The 12652-nt window shown below is 39.4% G+C and overlaps 1 pseudogene; it reads right to left on the reverse strand.

Moving 5' to 3' along the window:
• LOC102889701 overlaps positions 1 to 12652 on the reverse strand; it is a 168326-nt pseudogene continuing 155674 nt past the window's right edge.

Raw genomic sequence — 12652 nt, forward strand, 5'->3', positions numbered from 1 at the left:
CTATGCATAGATCCCACACTCTATGACCTCTTCTTTCAAAAGTTCTGCATTATACATCTCCTTTAAGATATGTGGAATCTTAAGGCCATTTATGACAAACCCACACTTAACATGATTCTCAATGGGGAAAAGCTAAAAGCATTTTCTTTAAGTCAAGAACATGACAAGGATGTCCACTTTCACCATTTTTATTTAACATAGTATTGGAAGTCTTAGCCACAGCATTCAGATGAGAAAAAGAAATAAAAGGCATCCAAATTAAAAAGGAAGAAGTAAAACTGTCATTATTTGCAGATGACATAATACCATATATAGAGAACCCCAAAGATTTCACCAAAAAAATATTAGTACTCATAAATGAATTCAGTAAAGTAACAGGATAAAAATTAATATTCAGAAATTGGTTTCATTTCTATATACCAATAACAAACTATCAGAAAGAGAAATTAAGTAAATAATCTCGCTCACAATTGCATTAAAATAAAATACCTAGAAATAAATTTAACTAAGGAGGTAAAAGACCTGTACTCAAAAAATTATAAGTCATTGAAGAAGATACAAATAAATTGAAAAATATCATTCTCGCGGATAGGAAAATTAACATCTTTAAAAAGTCCATACTACCCAAAGCAATCTATAGATTCATTGCAATCTCTATCAAAGTACCAATGTTATTTTTCACAAAACTAGAAAGAATAATCCTAAAACTTACATGGAACCACAAAAGACCCTGAATAGCCACAGCAATTGAGAAAGAAGAACAAAGTTGGAGGTATCACACTACCTGATATCACACTATATTACAAGACCATAGTAATTAAAACAGCATGGTACTGGAATAAAAACAGTTACATTAATCAAGAATAGAGAGCCCAGAAGTAACCTATGCCTATCTGGTAACTTAATCTATGACAAAGGAGGCAAGAATATACAATGGGGTAAAGATAGTCTATTCAATAAATGGTGTTGGGAAGAGTGGACAGATACATACAGAAAAAATGAAACTAGATCACCTTCTTATACCATATACAAGAATAAACTCAAAATGGATTAAAGACTTAAATATAAGACTTGAAACCATCAAACTCCTAAAAGAAACCATAGGCAGTAAACTCTCTGACATTGCTATTAGTAATTTTTTTCTGATATATCTCCTTGGGCAAGGGGATCAAAAGAAAAACAAACAAATGGGACTACATCAAACTAAAAAGTTTTTGCACAGCAAAGGAAATCATCAACAAAATAAAAAGACAACCTACTGAATGGAAGAAGATTTTTGATTATGATACATCCAATAACGGGTTAATATTCATAATTTATGTAAAACTCATTCAACTTGACACCAAAAAAAAATCCAATTTAAAAATGGGCAGAAAACCTGAACAGACTTTCTCCAAAAAGGACATACAGATGGCCAAGAGACATGAAAAGATGCTCAACATCACTAATCATAAGAGAAACACCAAAATAAAACCACAATGAGATATTACCTCAGCTTAACAGTGTAATGTTAATATCAGAATGGCTATCATCAACAAATCAAAAACTAAGAAGTATTGATGAGGATGTGGAGAAAAGGGAACCCATGTGAAACATTAGTGAGATTGCAAATTGGTGCAACCACAATGGAAAAGAGTTTGGAAGTTCTTCAAACAACTAAAAGTAGAACTAACTTATGACCCAGCAATACCACTTCTGGGTATTTACCCAAAGAAAACCAAAACACTAATTTGAACATATGCACCCATATGTTCACTGCAGCGTTATTTACATTTTGTTGATAGCCAAGATATAGAAACAACTTAAGTGCCCATAAATAGATGATTGGATAAAGAAGATGTGGTACTTATATACAATGGAACATTTCTCAGCCATAAAAAAAAAAATAAAAAGATAATAAAATCTTACCAGTCGCGACAACATGGATGGACCTAAAGGGTATTATGCTAAATGAAATAAGTCAGGCAGAGATAGACAAATACTATATGATCTCACTTATATGTGGAATCTAAACAACAAAATTAAAAAAAAAACAGAAACAGACCCATAGATATAGAGAGTAAACTGGTATTTGCCAAGTGGGAGGGGTGGTTAGGGGGGTTGGGTGAAAAAAGTGAAGGGATTAAGAAGTACAAAATGGTAGCCAATAATATTGTAATAACTATGTATGGTGCCAAGTGGGTACTGAACTAATCAGGGGGGGATTACTTCATAAATTATATAAATGTCTAATCATTACACTGTACACCTGAAACTACTATAAAACAATATTGAATGTCAACTATAATTGAAAAAAAATAAAGGAAAACATTGTTAAAGAGTAGATCTCATCTTAAATATCCTCAACCCATTAAAAGTGCAAATCTCTAAAAATAAAATAAAATTCAAAAATTGTGAAATTACACTTAACATAATAAATACTGCCAAAAACTGAAAAAAAAAAGATATGTGGAATCTTAGAGATAAGCTGAACTTGATGTATTGTTACCACACACTCTAAACCATGAAGAAGGTACTACCGAGCTTTTTTGTTGTGATGGCAAAATCGTAGGAAATGGCACCCTTATTTCTTAATCTGTTCTCTAATCTTCTCAGTAAAAAGAACTTCAGTCAAAACAGGAGGGCCCGTAGATTTTATATCCAGTCTTCCTGCTTCAGCAACAGTTTCTTTGTTAGATGAGTCAATAATACCCTCTTCTTTATTTTTTCTTTAAAAAAATCAAACAGGATATCGACCTGCTCTTCAATAGTCCTTTCCAAATCATCATTGAGTATCAGAATTTTTGTATGGTCATGGATTTCATCCATTCTGCACCTTTGAACTTCCCCAACTTTACCCTTCCCCCAATCATCATCCTCTTTTTTTTTTTTCCACAGCATGCGAAGGACTCATTTCACTATGTGGTGGTGGTGGTGGTGGTGGTGGTGGCGGTGATGGTGGGTTTTCACTGCTGGACACAGAACCATTTTCTTTGCCTTTCTTCTTTCTATTTTTATTTTCCTTTTCTTTCTTTCCTGTACCACTGTCACTCTTCTCAGATGAGTTTTTGAGAATGAATGTGCAGAGTTTATGATGTCTGTCAAGCATGACTGGGTAACTAGCTTTACAAGAATTACCTATCATTTGCTTCTTTGGATTGACATGCAGCTGTTTCAGGATTCTCACACTCAGGACAGAGAACAAACTTTTTAATGGATCTATCCATTGTGCGGCTTATTCTCCTCATGAGATCTGTTGACAATGTAACGGTCATTCTCAACATCAAACTGGGTCTATGCTCCCAGGTCACAACCAAAATAGTTGGCAGGATACATTGGAGGCCAATTAAGCACCTTTGCAATGTCAACCATGTTGACCATGTCTTGATTCCATTTTCTTTGCCCTCAACTTTAGCAGTCAGATGGAACATCTTGTAACGATAGAACTGGTCTGACACACTACAGTTGACATTGACAAACGTTTTGGCTTATTAGCAATTTTATCAATAAAATGAAAAGATCTTTGGTCCCAACTTTTTGGTATCTTCTGTCTGAAGAAAGGATGACATGAACAACTACAAGAGTTCTCAGTCTCTGACATGAAAAAAATTTTGGCACTGAGACTGTAAGCTTCTTGGAGGCTACATTTCCCCAATACAAGTGCCAATGGCTGTGCAATGGCTCATTTTCGTCAAATAAAGACATAAACCCAAAGCCACTTGCACGGGACTGGAATGAAATGAGGCATGTGTGAATGGAGTCCTAGAAGGAGCAGCTGAGGTGGCAGAAAAGCACAGTGAGCAGTGGCCCGGTAGGCATCACTGAGCAGCAGGGAGGGGATGACTATTCCAGCGATGTCCAGGGTACACATCGTTGAGCTCCCATGGCCTTGTGACCTGGGACTGAGAGACAGCAACATGAGACTGGACATCGGGGCGCCTTCCCCGCTAGCCAGCATCCCACTTCATGTACTTTCTTTATACCCTTCCAAACTATAACCTGTATCAAATGAAATTAGTTAGATTCCTGATATTAGAATTTAAAATAACATAAGTTTTTTAAATGTACATTTTATCAAATGCACGTTGGCATTTTATAAAAATAATTTGAACCACATCTCCATGACTTAAATATTTATCAAATGCCTACTCTGTGTCCAGCCCTGAGGAGAATAAGAGAAGAGCAAAAGATATGATCTTTACCTTTGAGGAACTTTTGGTCTATTTAGAGACAAAACTAACATTCATGACACAAGTAAAGAAAAAAAAAAGACTACACGAATAGTATATATAGCACAATATAGGGCCCTAGGGTCTATTAGAATTCTGAGCAAAGAACTCTCATGTACATTCACTGGAGAGATTTGATGGAGTCCTCCTACTCTCACAGCACCACTGTTCTTGCTCCTAAGAGGAACTGGACAGAAACCATGTTTGACAAACAATATCTCTAGGGGAGAAGGTTGCACAACCACCTGCAGAAACCAATTTAATCTCACATAATAGGATCTGAACTTCTTTTAAATGAGTTAGGCCACTTGAGAGTTTCACAAGTCAGTTCCCAAATTAATTTAGCATTTATCTTCCAGACAGGCTATTACAGCTAACAATAAACTCCCGTTAAAGGAATTCTGATGAATGTGGCTGAGGAAAGGAGTTCCTCATTTCTCACCCCACTTGACTTTTTTGCAACATGTGACACTGTTGACCAACCACCCCTGCTCCACACCCTACCCAACACCATGCTCTTCTAGTTCCTTTCCTACGCTCTGACTGCTCAGCCTCAAGCCCAGGGTCTGGCACATAGTAGGCACTCAATAAATATTTTTGAATGATTGAATGCTTCTAGTTCTCTTCTCCGACTTTTCTGTTTTCATCCAACATTTAAAGGTAACCATCCTCTCACCATGTCTCCATTTTTAGCACTCTTCTTTTCTACTATACTTGCTCCTAATGAGTGATCCCATCCACTCCCATGGCTTCAGCTTCCACCTATACACTGATGACACCCAAATGCATATTTCCATCTGTCCTCAAAGCCCCATATTTCCAATAGGACCTATTGCCTATAGGACCACTCCTGGGTGTGTTGCAGGCAATTCAAGGTCAATATGTCCAAAACTGAACTCATTATCTTTCTCTTTAAGTTATATGAATATGTTCCTATGTTATGAATGTAGGTTTACAGTCCCACTATCTCCTCAGTCACTAGGGCTAAAACCTTCTAAGGCATCTTCAACCCTTCACACTCTTGCACCCTTCACTCAAAGTATGATCAGTTGCCAGGTCTCATCAGTTTTCCCTCTGTTATCACTGATATCTGTCTCCTATTCCTCATCCTCACTGCCTCAGCACCTTCACTGTTTATTTCCTGGATTCTTGTAATTACTACTTGACTAGCATTCCCTACAATATGTTTAATTTATTTTTCACTCTGTTATCAAAGTAAAACTGAAAATCATATGTCTCCTCCAAAAATCATTTTTTTTTTAATTTTTATAAATCACTTTTTGGCTTATTTTATAAACTTGCATTAGTGAAGAATGATTTTGGTTGCAGGTAACAGAAACCCCAACTAACTTATACAAATAGAGATCTATTTTTCTCACATAAGAGTAAGTCCAGAGGTAAGTAGTCACTGGCATTCATTTATTGGTGCCATCAAGAGCCTAGTGTCTCTTTCGATACTTCTGCACTATCATCCATCCTCAACATGTTGGCTTTTCATCTTCATTTCTGCCAATAATCCGGCTTCAGGATGGCTATTAGGGCCCCAGGTATTGTTACCAGCAATCAGGTGTCAGCACTGTGTGAGAGTCAGGGCTCGGTCCTTGGATTCCCCCGTGGAAGTTTTACGTGGCGGCCCAATGCTTGAAGAAAGACTGCAGGCAAAGAGTAGCAAGCTGAAACAGAAGCAATTTTACTAAGTAAGGCAAGCCAGCAGAGGCTATACTTGGGAGAAAGTCCAAGTGGGCAGCTTGATCAAGGATAGAGTGCCTAGACAAATTGAGGGTTGGCATTTATATGGGCCATAGAGTTTCTTTGTTCTCCCTCTGTCCCTCCTACCTCAAATGGCATGAATTTTCTGCTCCTCCCTTAGATCTTACTACTCTTGTCCTGGGCATGCACAATGTATGCTCTTAGATAAGAAGTCATACTCCTGCACCCTGAAGATTTTGAGGATAGGCACATGCCCAGTTAACTAATTTTGCTCATACCAGTTGAGCACCTTTTTTGTATACTTTCTTCTGCTGAGCTGGTCTTGGGGCCTCATTAACCCTTCATTGTCCCCCTCCCTCCAACTCATAACTACCTATCCTGTCAATGTCATGTCTGCATGACATTGAGGCAGAAACTAGGATGAAGTTGACAGCATTAGCAATGTCTGTGTATTTTCTTCAGGAAAGAAAAGGTCTGCTAGTAGCCTCTCAATATTATTTTGTTTATGTATTATTAGATATAAGTGTGTTACTGTCATGTGGACATCTTGAGCTGCAAGGGAGACTAAGCATATATTTGGCTTTTCAAGTCTCTGTTGTAGGTGCAGGCAAGGGAGAAAGGGACTGGGAATAGATGTTGGGTTATTCAGCACAGTGTCTGCCACATTCTCCTTTCATTTGATCATTTCTACAACCTTATGAGTAAGATGATTATATTCATTTTCAAGTTAAAGATATTGAGATCCAGAGAGTTTAGGTGGTTTGCCCAAGGTCACGGCTAGTCAGTGGCAGAGTCATAGACACCACTATTTGATCCCTACTGAGAGCTTTACCACACCATTGCGGTGTGAAATATTTCCTATATCAGGAAATATTCTAAGTTCCAGGGAATTCCAGGCCTTCGGGAATCTGACCCCAGACTACCTTTCCAGGTTCATCTCTCATAACATCCCTCCACACTCCTATTCACTATCCAAATTCTTGGTTGCCCCTTGACTGTGCTAGATAACTGTAGACTGCCATTCCCTTGCATGTGCTGATCCCTCAATGGAATGACCTTCCTTTTCCACCCTTGCCCCAACAACATCATTAGGTTTTGTTTATTGAATTGAAATCTCATTCATACTTCAAGATGCAGGTTAAATTCTGCCTCCTAGCTGAAGCATTCCTTAATTGCATCAGTCATAATTATTCATTATTTTTGCCAGAAGCCCCAAGCTCTATTAGAGCACTTTCTTTTACTCTATCATGATAATTTCTTACTTTGTTATCTGCCTCCATCATAAGCTCCTTGAATGCTTCTGAGTCCTAATTATCTCTGTATCCATGCTCCAGAACAGCACCAGGCACAGGGAACAGGGCCAGTGAGCATTTTCTTTGTAATAGCTTTATTGAGATATAATTCAGATACCATACTATTCACTTATTTAATGCGTATAACTCAATGGTATTTAGTATATTCACGGAGTTTTAGAACAATAATCAGTTTTAAAATGTTCTCATTGGCTCAAAAAGAAATCTCATACCTTTTTACTACCACCCCTCAATTCCCTATTGCCTCCAGGCCCCAGCCCTAAACAACCATTAATCTACTTTTTGTCTGTATAGATTTGCTTATTCTGGACATTTCATACAAATAGAATCATATAATATGTGGCCTTTGTGTTTGGCTTTTTCACTTAGCATAATGTTTTCAAGATTGTTTCATGTATGATGAATCAGTACTCTATTCCTTTTTGTGGCCAAATAATATTCCATTGTACAAATATACCAAATTACTTTATCCATTCATCAGTGCATGGCCATTTGAGTTGTTTCCACTTTGGGCTATGGTACATAATGATGTTGTGGTGATGTAAAAATATTTGTTTGAGACCCTGCTTTTAATTACTTTGAGTATATTCCCAGAAGTGGAATTATTGGGTCATACGGTAACTCTTTGTTTAACTATTTGGGGAATTGCCAAACTGTTTTTTATACTAGCTATATCATCTTACATTCTCACCAGAAATGTACAAGGGCTTCAATTTCTCCACATCCTTGCTAATGCTTGCTATTGTCTGACTTTTTGGTTATAGGCATCCTAGTAGGTGTGAAGTAATATCTCATTGTGGTTTTGATTTTCTTTTCCCTGATGACTAATGATGTTGAGCATTATTTCATGTGCTTGTTAGCCATTTGTATATCTTTGCGGGAATTAGCAGGAGGAAAGAGAGAGAGAACAATTAGGAATGAGTAGGAAGCTATTGTTGGTCTCACATGAACTTAAGATATTGTTAGTTATTGTGGAGAGAAAACAAATTTGTATGATAATTAGGAAGAATAGAAAGGAATTGATGTTTGATTCAATGTGAGGGGAAAAGAGAGAGAGGAGTAAAGAATTCTAACTTAGACAATTGAGTGAATGATGGAATCATTAACAAGAGAGGGGACACAAAAGTTTTGAGAGAACATAATTTCATTTGGGACCTGTTGAGCTCAGAATGCCTGTCCATCTAGAGAGGCCTAGAAGGTCTTTAGAGGCTTACACATAAGCTGCTCCTTACTTCAGTTTCTTGTTAATAGATAGAAGTACAATTCTCACTAGTATAGGAAAGTAAACATCTTCTGGATCTTATGAAGCACATAGTATGCAAAAGTTATTCATTCGCCAATTTTTGTGAAATGATCCAGTTTGGAGCTTACATTCTAGCAGAGGAGACAAACAGTAATAAAAAAAATTGGAGTGACATCAGAAGCATGGTGGCATGAGGGATCTCCTTGGATCTCTTCCCTTGAAATAATAAGCTGAACATCTACAACTCAACAAATAACACCAAATTTGCACACAAGCACATCTGAGAGATCTGCACATCAGAGCAGAAGGTCAGAATCGCTCCAGTCTGTGGGGGTAGGTTCGGAGAAATAACAGAACTGCCATACACATCTGGCACTCCCTACAGGATGAGGGGGAAGGGAGATTTCATAGCTGGTTCTCTGAACAGTGCTGCCTGAGAAATCAGCGTGTTCCACACAGAGGAGCCTAGGGATCAGGGCAGAGGGCTGAGCAGGAACTGAGTGCAGAGGGGGCATCAGCTGTGTCTTAGCAGTTGCGGTTGCCAAGCAGGAGGCTAAGATAGAGAGACAGGTCATGCCTCTCTCCCCTGCCACCAAATTGGAGCGTACCCTCCTCCCACCCCATATCCTCTCAGAAGTAGCACCAAGTCCCAGGAAAATTTGCATAACCAGTACTGAAACATACACTACAGCCAGTACCAGAGACAGGCATGGTGATACCGAAACAGGACAGCTAAAACCTGGGGGACAGAACTATAGGAAGGGAAGCAGCTACACACATCCAAGCCTCTTCCAATTAACCCTTACCCCACCCAGTCAGATGGAGTCAGAAAGAACCAGCAGAACATTGCATCTGACTATTGGGGCAGTAATGAGACTTCAGGGCCTCTTTAGAGTTCCAGATCACTTGGATGCCACCTATTGGGGGGAAAAAAAACTCTTCTTATCAACCTGCTTAAGAGAGAGTACTACATAATAAATTTTCTTAAAAAAAAAAAAAAAAGCAGAGTACACTCCCATTAATGCCCAAGTGGAAAAATAATCCATCAAGCACTATGAAAAATCAAAGACACAAGGCTGCTCAGAAAGAAAGTGAAAAATCTCCAGAAAATAAGCTTAAAGGCATAGAAATATACAATTTAAATGACAGAGAATTCAGGATTGCACTTCTGAAAAAAAATATCAGATGCAAAATATTCTGACCGACAATTCTGAGAATTTAGAAACAAAATAAACCAACAAAGTAAATACTTAAGCAAGGGGATTGAACCCCTAAAAAAAGAACCAAATAGAATTTCTGGAGAGGAAGAACACATTAAAAGAGATGAAGAATAAAATAGCAACCTTAAGGAATAGAGCTGACCAGGTGGATGAAAAATTTAGTTATATCAAAGACAGAAATCTGGAAATCACACAGAAGGAAGAAGAGAGACTTTTGAATGAAAAAAAAATGACAGAACTCTACAAGAACTATCTGACATCATCAGGAAAAGCAACATGAGAATAATGGGTATACCAGAAGGAGAAGAGAAGATGAAGGAAACAGAGAGCATACTCAGTCAACAAGAATATCTCAAATCTATGGAAAGAACTGGATCTTCAAATTCAAGAAGCAAACAGAACATCCAATTATCTCAACCTAAAAAGGCCTTCTTCAATACACATTATATTAAAATTGTTAAAAATTAACGACAAAGAAAGAATTCTCAGGGCAGCCAGGGAAAAGAAGATGTTAACCTATAAAGGAAAACCCATTAGATTATCAACAGACTTCTCAGTACAAACCTTACAAGTCAGAAAAGAGTGGAATTCCTTTATTGAAAGAAAGAAATTATGAGCCCAAAATAATATATCCAGCAAAGCTCTGCTTTAAATATGAAAGAGAAATAAAGAACTTTTCAGACATACAAAAGCTGAGGGAGTTCTCTACCACAAGACTTGAATTACAGGAAATACTGAAAGGGGTCACTCCACCTGAAACAAAAGGTCAAAAAATACATAACTATGAGTAAGATGACTAACAAGCAGACAGAAGTAGGAAAGTGCAATCATTTTTAAGAACAGGGTATTATAGGACTCAAGAGGAAGATGGCAGACTAGGTAAAAGCAGGATTTGCCTCCTCCCATGTCCACATTGAAATTACAACCAAATTATAAAATAATCAATGTGTAGAATCACCTGAAGTCCAATTGATCATAGCACATATGTCTGATAATGCAAAGAAGGAGCCACATTGAAGCCAATAGGAGGGGGAAAGTCACAAATTGGGCTGGACTCACACCCATGGGTGGTGGAGGAACACTGGGAGGGAGAGCAAGGCTGCAGAGATCCCCCTTAAGGAGAGAGGGGTCCTAGCCTCATGAAGGGGCTTCCCAACCCACGGTTCCAGCCCAGGGAAGAAAAATTCCCCAAAACTCTGGTTGTAAAAATCAGAAGAGATTCTGGCTGTCTGGATAAGTCAGAAGGAGACTGAAACCCTAGACAACACTATTAGGTCCAAGAGGGCTCAATCCCTATCCTGCCATGTAATGTGGGAACCAGAGTTCTCCTTTACCTTTGTGTGGAAACCGGACCTTGCATGCAGTTTAGCAATGCTACATGCTCATCTCCTGCATTCTGGACTCTCCTCCCTTCCCTACCAATTTACCCACCCAAAATATTCCCACCAAAAAGTCCACCTCAAGCCCCAAATAAGTTTTAGGTCCCCTCGCATTTGGAGCTGACGCCATCTTTGGCTCAGACAGGCTGTCACTCTGCTACAGTAAACCTTGCTTAACACCTTCAGCCTTGTGCGTTCCTTCTTTGGTGAACCTAACATCTAGTGCTGAAACCTAGGAGGGTTTGGTGCAGGTTCAACCCAGTGGCCTCTCCTCTGAGCCCCAAGGTTATTGGTTTACAACCTGGAGAGCAGTGGCCTGCAGCAGCACACCCAGAATAACCTCTGAGTCCTACCTTAACCTTGGGCTCTAAGGGTTTTAACCTTAACCTCCCAAATCCTCTTGGAATCCAGCCAGGGAGAATGCCAGACCGGGAGCTTCAACTTTTCATTGCTGAACTGCCAGTCCACAGCAGACACTTAATTTTTGGGTGAGTGGTAATCCACCTCTTCTCAGGTCTTCTGTCTCTCTTGTTCTCTGACAAATCCTAGCGATAGGTCAAAAGATTCCTCAGCCTCCTGGCCCAAGGTATTTCTGAACTGGGGATGTCAGACTCAGAAAGGACCCCTCTGCTCTATTGGATGGACTCTTTGGGTAGGGATGCCCACCCAAAAAGCTTCTCCCTCCCTTGTAGTTTGCCACTCAACCTCCTCACTTTCCCTGTCTTTCTCATCCTCTTCATCATGGGGAACACACTCTCTACACCTTCCAAAACCACTCTACTTGGCTGCTTATTAAGGAACCTAGACAACCTCAGCCTCAAGGGTGATATCAGACCTCACCATTTCATTTTATACTGTAACACTGCTTGGCCATAATATAAATTGGATAATGGATCTCAATGGCCTGAGAACAGCACCTTTGACTATAACACATTAGAAGACCATGACAACTTCTGTCACCACAATGGAAAGTGGTCTGAAGTTCCCTATGTCCAGGCCTTCTTTACTCTCTGCTCCAGATCCTCTCTCTTTAAACTCTGTTCTACTTATCAGATTTTACTTCTTCACTCCAAACAGTTTACTTCCCTTAACTCTGAAACTGACACTTCCTCTTTTGATCTCACTGACCACAGGCCACCACCCCCTAGGCTCCCACCTCCGTATGCTCCTCTTTTGGCCAACTGCCCCACTCCCTCTCCCCTTAACCCCTCAGCTCCCAACTCCCCCAACTCCCCCTTCCCTGAACCCTTCAGCTACAACCCCCTCCCCCACTGCTTCCTCCTTTAACCCCTTGATCTCTGATGAGTCCAGCTCAGGTCCCTCAGAAACCGTCCTTCTCCCCACCCCACATTCGTTCTAGGACTCACCCCAGGAGCCCGCTACTGTGTTCCTTTAAGGAAAGTAGCAGGAGCCAAGGGTATAGTCTGCATTCATGTCCTCTTCTCTATCTGTAGGACACCTGCCCTCCAATCTATGCAATCAGACAGTCACAATCCAACTACCCAATGGACACTGGACTCAGCGGCTAGACTACCAAGTCTCTCCAGAGGCTAATGGCCTCTTTCTAACAACCATTTTC

Source organism: Pteropus alecto, unplaced genomic scaffold (genome assembly GCF_000325575.1).
Source record: "Pteropus alecto unplaced genomic scaffold, ASM32557v1 scaffold139, whole genome shotgun sequence".
Classification (NCBI taxonomy): domain Eukaryota; kingdom Metazoa; phylum Chordata; class Mammalia; order Chiroptera; family Pteropodidae; genus Pteropus; species Pteropus alecto.